The sequence below is a fragment of the Phragmites australis genome, chromosome 20 (genome assembly GCF_958298935.1).
Source record: "Phragmites australis chromosome 20, lpPhrAust1.1, whole genome shotgun sequence".
NCBI classification, from domain to species: Eukaryota; Viridiplantae; Streptophyta; class Magnoliopsida; order Poales; family Poaceae; genus Phragmites; species Phragmites australis.
In genome coordinates, this window is record NC_084940.1 from 17,302,124 (window position 1) to 17,312,172 (window position 10,049).

Below are 10,049 nucleotides of genomic sequence, written 5' to 3' on the forward strand. Positions count from 1 at the left end.
TGATTAGCATGTATGTGACTTGTTTGTGAAACTCTTTGTTTGTAACATGATGTTATTCTAAGTTGATCTCTAGTCACATATCATTGTGATGATTCGTAAGGCCAGCATATGTATTGATTGATGATCATATTTCACGAATAATAGGTACAAAGATACTAAATCAATAATGTTAGGGAACATGATGTTGAATAGACCCACCTTGAGATACTACTGGATCGTTATTAATGACGTGCCATCAGTTATTATCTTAAATGGCGTACCTACAGAATACTTAGACCTGAGATCGTCATTGATTCCCAGAATATGTAGTGGCATACTTTGGCGCTGCAAAGCACTATACCATAACCAAATAGTCATAAAGGTAGTTTTTGTGTTTGTCATGGAATAGTTCGGGGGTGTGAGTGGTTAAGATGGAATTTGCCCTTCCTTGATAACGGGAGAGATGTCCCTCCTTGATAACGGGAGAGATGTCTCTAGGCCCCTCGAGGTAGTTGGATTGAGAAAGTGCATGGCCATACCAATATATGATTAAAAATTTAATCACAATAAATCCGCTACTTAATCGAGTGAATAGTCAAGCTATCATAAGGGTATCACGTATTTCACCTTAAGCTTGACTAATATCATGAGGCAAAGGGATCGGTACATGTGTATGTCAAGGTTCAGTCGATCTGATCTTTGTGTATATTCAGAAGTCAATATGTCCTGCTAGGGATCACTATTGATTTCAGTTCGGAAAGAGTTTTCGAGTCGTAGCTATTTATACATGAACCTAACGGGTCACACACATAATGGATTGGAACAAAATATACGGATTAGATTCGTATATAGGTTTGATTGGATTATGATCCATGAGGAGTTAGAGTCCTAAAGAGCTTCTAACATGGGAGCCCATTAGCGAGCTCTATATAAGGTGAGGCGTGGGATGAGGCAAGGGTGAGCCCCTCCAAAACCCTAGCCGTAACCTTCCACACGATCTCCAAAAAACCCTAGTTGTGCTTGTGGTGCTAGCACACCAATGCACGGTGATCCTGCCTAGTACGTATGGATACCGTAGAGGCACTACTGCTATTGCAGCGCTGATGTCCTCGGCGTAAAGATCGTGATGCTGTTGCTTGGCTAGTCTTGGACTTGTTCAGCTGGTCGATATACACGCTCGGTGCTGGTCACAAAGCACAAAATGACCACTTAGAACTGGTTAAGGAACATGACGCGACCACTCAGAACTAGTCGAGAACTCGATGCACCTGCTCGGAGCTAGTCAAGGAACTAGTCTACAGGCACAACCACATATGCCGAGCTATTCGTGGAGCTTATCAAGGAGCTGGTCAAGGAGTGTGACGTGCATGACATTGGGTCGATCTACTCCAACTCTTCTTCCGATGTGCTGCGCGCCTAGTGGTAACAATCTATGATCTCCTACTAGCATGGTTTCTTGGGTGAATGCGGTAGAAATTTTTTGTTTTAGGCTAGCGTAGGCTACATGTTCCCTTACAGTGTATCAGAGCCTACATACTTAGTTTTTGATCTAGATCAGTCACATATAGATGATATGTTGTAGTAATAGATTGGATCTATTATTGTTCTTGTGATTAGTTCATGTGATGGATCGGTTGATGCACAGTTTGTTGTGAATGGGGTCAAATGAGGTTTGAATCGATGGAACCATATGACCAAAAGAATAGCTCGCTCTCCCATCTGGCTGCACGTGTGACTTGCCCCTACCGACTCGAATCACCATCGGGGCTAACAACGCATGACGCTGCATGGTTGGATGAATAGCAGATCGAGGTTATATGTGTTGTCATTGTTTCCAGGAAACCTCACGCAGTGATCAATATGATTGATCTAATGGAAATTGAGGCATTGTGAATGACTCAGAATCAGCTTGATATGACTCAAAAGTGGGACCACTGTTGTGTAGCGTACACACATAGATTGTTGTCGAAGATTAGTTCCTGAAAATATGTCCGTAAATTGATTGGGTACCTTCGAGTACAGGGATTAATCACGAGACGAGACAATCAATGTATAGAGGTTCGGGCCTCTGATTGGAGTAATACCCTACGTCCTGTGGGGGTGTTGCTGTCGTATATTGATGATCTCGAGTACAAGCAATGTGGCTAAAAGTATTACAGAGAGTATATTAGATCTAATCCAACCTAAAGCTAAAGTCCCCGAATATCTTCTCTGCTAGGCTCTTGATACTTGCCTCGAGTTTCTCCTCTTCCCCGCAGCCTTTTCGCCTTATATAGGGGTGAGGTACCGATGCCTATCCAGTCATGGTTGATAGGGAGTTGTCTTCCTTGACATCCAAGTAGATACATCTGTTTTGAGTACTAATCGTATCGAGTTAGGTAACCAATCGAAACCTTCCTAATATGTACTTCCTTGATTCCGGGTGTATCAGGTACCGTTGATTCGATTCTGTGATATCTAAAGCTTTCTTAATATGTGTTGTACATACCCTGTCCGTATTTGATATATTCCTTATGCGCATATACCCCGTAGTTACATATTCGACAGTAGCCCCCTAACTCTACTCAGAAGGAAAGGTAGGTTTCCATAAGCGCCCACTCGAGTACTACCAAGTTTAAGCTTGGTCGAGTAAAGTGGATTAGGCTCATAGTCGAAAGAATTGAGTATAGATGGGTCCTTCCTTCAGTATTAAGTGGAAGCTCAGTCGAGTTGAGCGCCTAGCGGCTAACCGCACTCGAGACTTGAAGAAAAAGACTAAAGAACTCAACTGATCGACACCTGACTGTGAGTAGAGTTTAAAAGTCATTTGAAATTTGAAATGATAGGTGTAGGCACATTTAATGCAGGCAAAAGGGCATGCAAAGATTCACACGTCGTCATCACACCGCTTTACACGTCGGTCGAAGTGTGGTAAAAAATGAGCGTGGTTGTCAAAGAGACGGTAAAGTTTTGACTATTTACCCGTATGACCCGGACTTGTAGTGGCCATTCTTCATCATTGCCACCAGTCTTCCTGCACAAGCCATTCAACTTTCTTCGCCCCAGCACACACTACCGCTCGAAAGAACTTTTAGATCCATGGATCCCAACTCTTCCTCAGAGATCCCGACTTCCTCCTCACCGGAGAAGCAGTCAGACGCAGCAGCTGCTGGCACCTTGCCCGATCAGTACGATGAGGCAAGGTTTATGATCAAGGTCTGGACACCCTTGGTAATGCAAGAATCTTAGCAGGCGGAACTTGAAGCGGAAGGAGTGGTGCCACCGCACAGCCTGGTTGAATGGAGGACGGCATCTGGTGAGAGATTCCCTTCCTGCAAGATTGAGCACGAGTTTGTAGTTTTCGAGTCCTTCTTCCATTGTGGTTTTAACATTCCTCCTTCCAAGTTTCTCCTCAATATACTCGATCAATGTCAAATTGAATTTCACCATCTAAACCCCAACTCCATCACCATGTTGAGTGTTTTTGTTCATCTTTGTAAGGCTTTCCTTAGTATCGAGCCAAGTTTGAATCTTTTTCAGTACTTCAATAAACTAAAAAGGATTATTGGAAATAAATGTGTAGGGGGTGTGGTTTTGAATTGAGGAGTGGAATGAAGAACTCCTATATCTTGGTTCCCCTAACCTCTTCTTGGTCGAAAGATTGAAAAAAAACTTTGGTTTTACGTCTCCAATCCTAACCCGATTGGTTTTCTTTTAGTGTATAAAAGTCTTTTTCCCATCCAAAATCCTTCTTGGACACAAGAGCACCGAGAGTCCGACCACGCCACCTATTTTGCCAACAGGATTTGCATGTTGTGGCAATTTGGCCTAATCGGGTGGCATGTGGCCAGAGACTTTATTAATAAGATATTAAGTCCCTTGAAGGCGCGAACACACCTAGCTTGGGAATACTGTGGGGATGAGGATGCTTCCAAGGATGCAACCGGATGTAAAGCTTAGTTAGCATTTTGCCCTTTTCATTTTGCTATGAATTTAGAGCTTTATCAAGTAAACCTTTCTTCTCTTTCTCAGCTCTGCCTACTCAGGATGTCACTGCCCAATTGAACAAGCTTTTTTCTTCCGGCGCACCAGAGTGTGACATTCTGCCTTACTCCCTTATGAATCCTCGACTAGATGTAAGGATTTTCATAATGGAAATGTAGAATCAGTTATCGTCCATTTGATCTGACTTATTTGTATGACCGTAGGCTCCAGTCTTCCGCCAAGAACACATCCTTTTGAGCAAGGTCTTTGATCTTGATGGCACTTCTTCCACTGATGCTGCCGATAAGGAGAAGGGATCAGCCAATGAGGAGGCCGAGGGGTCTCTTCGATCGAAGAGATCATCCCCGTCTTCTCAACTGCTGCTTGATCCAAGCCCTCTCAAGCGCAAGCGAAGGAGTCCTCGGGTATTGAAGTAGAAGTCCTTATTATCTTCTTTTTTTCCTAAGTGGATACATGAATGCATTCGGTTGCGATGAATAGCTTTTTGTTAGGGAACGATGAGCGTATCTACCCAATCACCTCCTCGAGCAACCGCCACTCTCGATGACCTAGCTGAAAAGGTAACTCTTCTCGAGTTATCAATTTTCTTTCAGTCATTCTTCTGATGACAAATTTGCATGGGTGGCTTTTTAGGGGACATCTAGTTCATCCTTGCAGTCGCCAACTCAAGGGGCCATCATGCTTGATGACTCGACTAGAGAAGTAATTTCATTCGAATTATCGCTCTTTAGCTGGTCATACTTTCACTCGATAACAAATTCTTATTGTCTGGTTCTTTGCAGGTTACTGATGTCTTGGCTTTGCTTGGTCCACGTGTCACTCCTCCAACGGCTCTGGTTGCCAAACCAAGAACAAAGAAGATGACCACAAAAAGGCTAAAGTCAAGCATCATCTCATACTTTCCAAATTCAAAGAGGTTTGTCCTGGATTCTGTTCTCGATTGGTCAACTGGCAGTCTTTTTTTCTCTTCTGTTATTCTGTTGATTGCAGACTATCGACCGAAGTGCAACCTAGGCTACCAGTGTCTCGACCAATCATTCGAGGCTAACTCCTCCGATTGACTCGGCCTCAGATCCATCTTCTCAGATTAAAGATCCCTGCTTCGAGCATGCCCAAAGAAGACCTGTAGCTCAAGGGAAAAGAAACCTCAATATCAATTCCAACCAATGAGCGATAATGGTTCTTCTTCAAGTCACAGGTGCCCACGTAGCTGCTGCCGAGGCCAACCACCACAAGAAGCTCAAAGCCAAGAGGGAGAAAATTGAATGTAAGTCTATTCCTGATCACAAGCGTGTGATTCGATTATTGGGTGACTAACAAAAATTACTTTTCAGTTTACTTTTTCAGGCCTTGAGTCCTCCTCTAGCAGCAAGGAAAAACTTCTTGCTGACACAATGAAGAAGATTGACGACAATGTCAAGTATCGAGAGAGACTCAGGAACCAGGTGAACACCACGCGAGCTGAAATGAAAGCCATGATGACTGAAAGGGATGCTGCCATTGCCCAACTAGATGCTGAACAGCAAACACTCGACCGCATGATACAATCAGCTTCTGCAAGTGCCGCTACATTGCTTGGTATCCTCAAGAGTTACAATCCCACGCTTGATACCTTGTTGGTGATAGTCAGGTTTAATTGTACTAGCGAGGAGGCCGAAAAACTTGTCGAAAGCGTCCAGCCAGTAGTTCCAGCCTTTGTCAAGTCTTTGAGGCTTAGTTTGCATAGTGATGATAGTGAGGAGAGTCCTTCAGACTGATGGTCCATCCTGTTCTGGCACTTGTAAAATATATTTTATGATCTGAGAATGCTCGCAACAATGCTACACTTTGCCAGTCTATTATGCTTTTTGTCTACTATTTCCTTGTCGATGAAATAGGATTAACATAAGTAGATGCAATAACTGATAGATACATGTTGTCATCGTTCTCAAGACTAGACGATTATTCATCTGTCAACCTAAAATTTTAACTAGATAAACTATTAGATGTGGGGCCCTCGAGTACTCGAGAAGACCGTAATAGTAAGGAAAAGATTAATACAAAGCTTAGAAAAAGAAATAGCATATCGAATTTTTTGCGAACTTTTATCAACTTGCGCATTCTATCAGCATATAAACATGAACCCGATAGAGAGCACATGCGAGGTAGATTAGGACTTCAGAACCCTTTTGACCGTTAGGTATGAGATGTCTGGCAATCTGTGTGCCGTTATGCCTCCTGAGGTATAATTGTCCATCATCGACCCAACACATGTCTCCGTTGGTTCTTCGATGTGATCGATGCATAATAGGAATATGGTATTATGATGTAGCCCTCGACTCTATGGTCGAGGAAGAAATTACTCGATCGGAGAGTAAAAAAGGACATACTTGCACCATTGATCGGAAAGTAATTTTATTGTTCTCAACTATGGACTCGATAATGTTGTCAAACAAAGAGTAAAGCTCCAACATCAAAAGTATGCGATGTAGCCCTTGACTCTCTGTTTGATGTGGTAATCAAGACAAAGAGTAGAGCATATGCATCAATATATACTTGGTGTGGCCTTTGTCTTTTCACTCAATGACTGAATTTGAGTGTAAAAAACACTAACATCGTAGAACGAAGCAAAAGCATCAAAAAACATGATGTAGCCCCTGACTCTACGCTCGATGTAATAATCGACTGGAGAGTAGAGCGTAAGCATCAAAAAATGCATGATGTAGCTCCCGACTCAATGCTCGATGTGATAATCGGAACAAGTAGTAGAGCATGAGCACCAACACACCATCCTTGACTGAATACTTGAGAGTGCAAGCCCTTGAGCATTATTGTTTTAACTGCAATGTGGATGTCAAGTGAGCTCGAACTGCTAGGTAGGTGGGCATTAAAAACTCACTCCCGTTTGTGCTCATTTTCACTGCAATCTTGAATTGACGCGTTGTGATGACCGCCCATCCCTCTTTGTAGAGATGAGACAAGCCATAATGCCATCATGACGTCTCGACTTCCGCTGAACGCGCTAGCGCCCGTGACGGTGCCATCGTTTCGGATCTTGATGACCACGTTTATACAGTACGACCCATTCCCCCCGTTATAAATAGAGGGAACTCGAAGCCGTTTGTCCTTCACATCGCCCCCTTTGTTTCCTTTGCCCATTGCCTTCTAGGACTTGTAGAGCTTGAAGCCATGTCCTCTACTCCATCTCCACCTCGTGAACTAATCCCAGAAGTCCTCTCCCCTAGGCCTCTCATCATGGTCCCTCCTGAAATCATCATCGTTTCCAACGACGACGAGGACTCGAGTGGCAGGCCTAAGAAATAGAGGAAAAAGTGCCCACCACAGATAATCGCCGTCCCCTCATTCAGCGTGTTCGCCATTACATCAAGACCTATGCTTCAAGCCAGACGGCGCAACGCTCTGCATGGGGGAGGATTGAGGATGGTGGTGATCTCGACCGGATCATCGACCAAGTTACCATCGAGGTCTTCAGTGGTGGAGCCTTCAGGTCATCACCGGCTAAGGAGGCGCATTCGTCTTCTCTGTTGACAACCGCCAGATCACATTCGCACCATGCAGAAGACCACTCGGCATTAGCGGCACTGGCCAGCAGCTCCAGTAGGGTCTTTGCCTGGGCCACTCCCTGGTCCCTATACTGGTCGGTAGCCGATTCCTAGAATGGTCAGCTGCCACCCGAGGGAGGAGTATAAAAGATTCCTCGACTCGTTCAAGGGCGAATAAGGGTCCATATGCTTCCAAACTCTTGGAGGTTTTTTTTTGCAAGATCTAAGCTGATCCTTTCTGTCAATTTTGCACTAGCCACATAGATTATAGTGAAAAAGAAAAAACTATGTAATCGAGTAGCCTACCGAATCGAATGTAATCGACTTACCTGTAACATACCTTTTCTATGAATAAAACATTCAGAGTTGATCGATGTTCCATGAGTGCTCGAGTATCTCACCGTTTGGAGTAGATAGCTACACTGACCCAGGTCGAGTGACCTCAACTACTATGTAAGGTCCATCCCACTTAGGCGATAACTTGTGGCGCTGGGCCTATTTTTGCACCTTTCATAGGATGACATCCCCAGCAGTGAGTTGCTTGGGTTGAATTTTCTGGCTTTGATATCTACGCAACACCTGCTGATACTTAGCCGCTCGAATAGATGCTCGATATTAGTACTCCTTAAGTAAATTTATGTCATTTGCTCATAAGTGCTCCTACCCTTCTTTAGAGTAACTTTCCACTCGAGGTGATCCGAATTACAACTCAGTCGGGAGCACTGCTTCCGGTCCAAACAAGAAGAACAGAGTTTCACCGGTGGCCCTATTAGTCGACGTATGAACGACCCATAGTACCGAGGGAAGCTCTTTTACCCAGCGTTTCGAGTAGACTTTTAGCCTATCGAAGACTCGAGTTTTGATACCCTGCAAGACTATACCATTAGCATGCTCAAGTTGACCATTATTCCGCGGGTGAGCTACTGAGGCGAAACAAATCTTAATACCGAATTCTTTGCAGAACACAATGAAGGTTCCACTTCTGAACTATCTACTGTTATCCATAATTATCTGATGCAGAATGCCGAATCGAGTAATTATGCTCCTCATGAACTTCTTGGCCGCTTCTGCGGTTATTTTTCCTACAAGTTCGGCCTCTATCCACTTGGTGAACGTGTCGATAGCCACGAATAGGAATTTGTAACCACCTTGGGCCCTTGGGAATGGTCCTAGGATATCCAAGCCCCAGACGGAGGAAGGCCAAGAAAGAGGAATTGTTTGTAGAGCTTGGGTTGGTCGAGTGGTCTGCCTTCTGAAAAATTGGTAGCTTTCGCACTTTTTGACTAGCTCGGGAAGCATCCTTGTGGGCAGTCGGCCAATAGAATCCCTAGCGAAAAATTTTTCCGACCAAGGTGCGAGAAGATACATGATTACCACACGTGCTTCCGTGGATATCGAGCAATATTTTATTGCCCTCTTCCTGAGTGATGCACTTCATCAAGATTCCATTACTCCCCTTTCAGTAGAGCTTGCCGTCTACCAGAACGTAGAGCTTGGATTTACGAGCAATTTTCTCTGCAGACGCATCATCATCAGGGATGTCTCGACCCTCAAGATAAGCTTGGTACGGAGTCATCCAAGTCGGGTTGTGTTCGAGTAGTGCAGCATTTGTGTTTGCGGGTTCTGCCTCGCTGATCTAACCAAACTGCTGGTCGGGTTGGGCAGCATCCGTTCGCCGAACTATCAGGACATATGGCTTAAGGAGTTTCTCAATGAAGACCCCTATGGGTACTGGTGCTCGAGAAGAAGTGAGTCTAGAAAGTTCATCCACACCAGAGTTATCACTCCTTCTGATATGCATCACTTCTAGCCCTTCAAACTTTTGCTTAAGATTTCGTACCTCGAGTAAGTAAGCCGCCATGTTGTCGTCCAAGCACTGGTACTCCTTTTGAACTTGGTTTATGACTAGCTGTGAGTCCCCTTTGACAAGAAGTCATTTAATCTCAAGTGATGCAGCTATGCGGAGTCCGTTTACCAGTCCTTCATATTCTACAACATTATTAGAAGCTTTAAACTCTAATTGAACAACATACCTGAGTTCGTCGCCCGTTGGAGATTGAACACAATGCCAGCCCCCGAGCCCTAGAGCATGAGAGATCCATCAAAAACGAGCGTCCAGTGATCTTCGACCATGTTTGGCCTTGTTTCTTCAATGCTTGCCCATTCGGCGATGAAATCTGCTAACACTCTAGATTTCACGCTTGTGTGTGGTGCGTAGCTTACATCGAACTCATTTAGTTCTACCGCCCATTGCGCGATCCGTCCAGTAGCTTCCTGATTGTGTATTACATCCTTCAGGGGATACGTCGTCATGACCGTATATATCAACTTCTGTACTTACGAATATTGATGAGGACATCACTCTTTCAGATACACACACACCGAGTATTCCTCCAACAATAGGTCCATTGACACGAGCTCGTGCACGTCAATTAAATCATGAGGTGAGCTCGTTCCTTAGTGTTCCTTTATATTTTGATAAGGATGGGATGCTACTGAATAATTGTGATGTATTGTTACTTAGGAACACGGGAGAAGAATAGC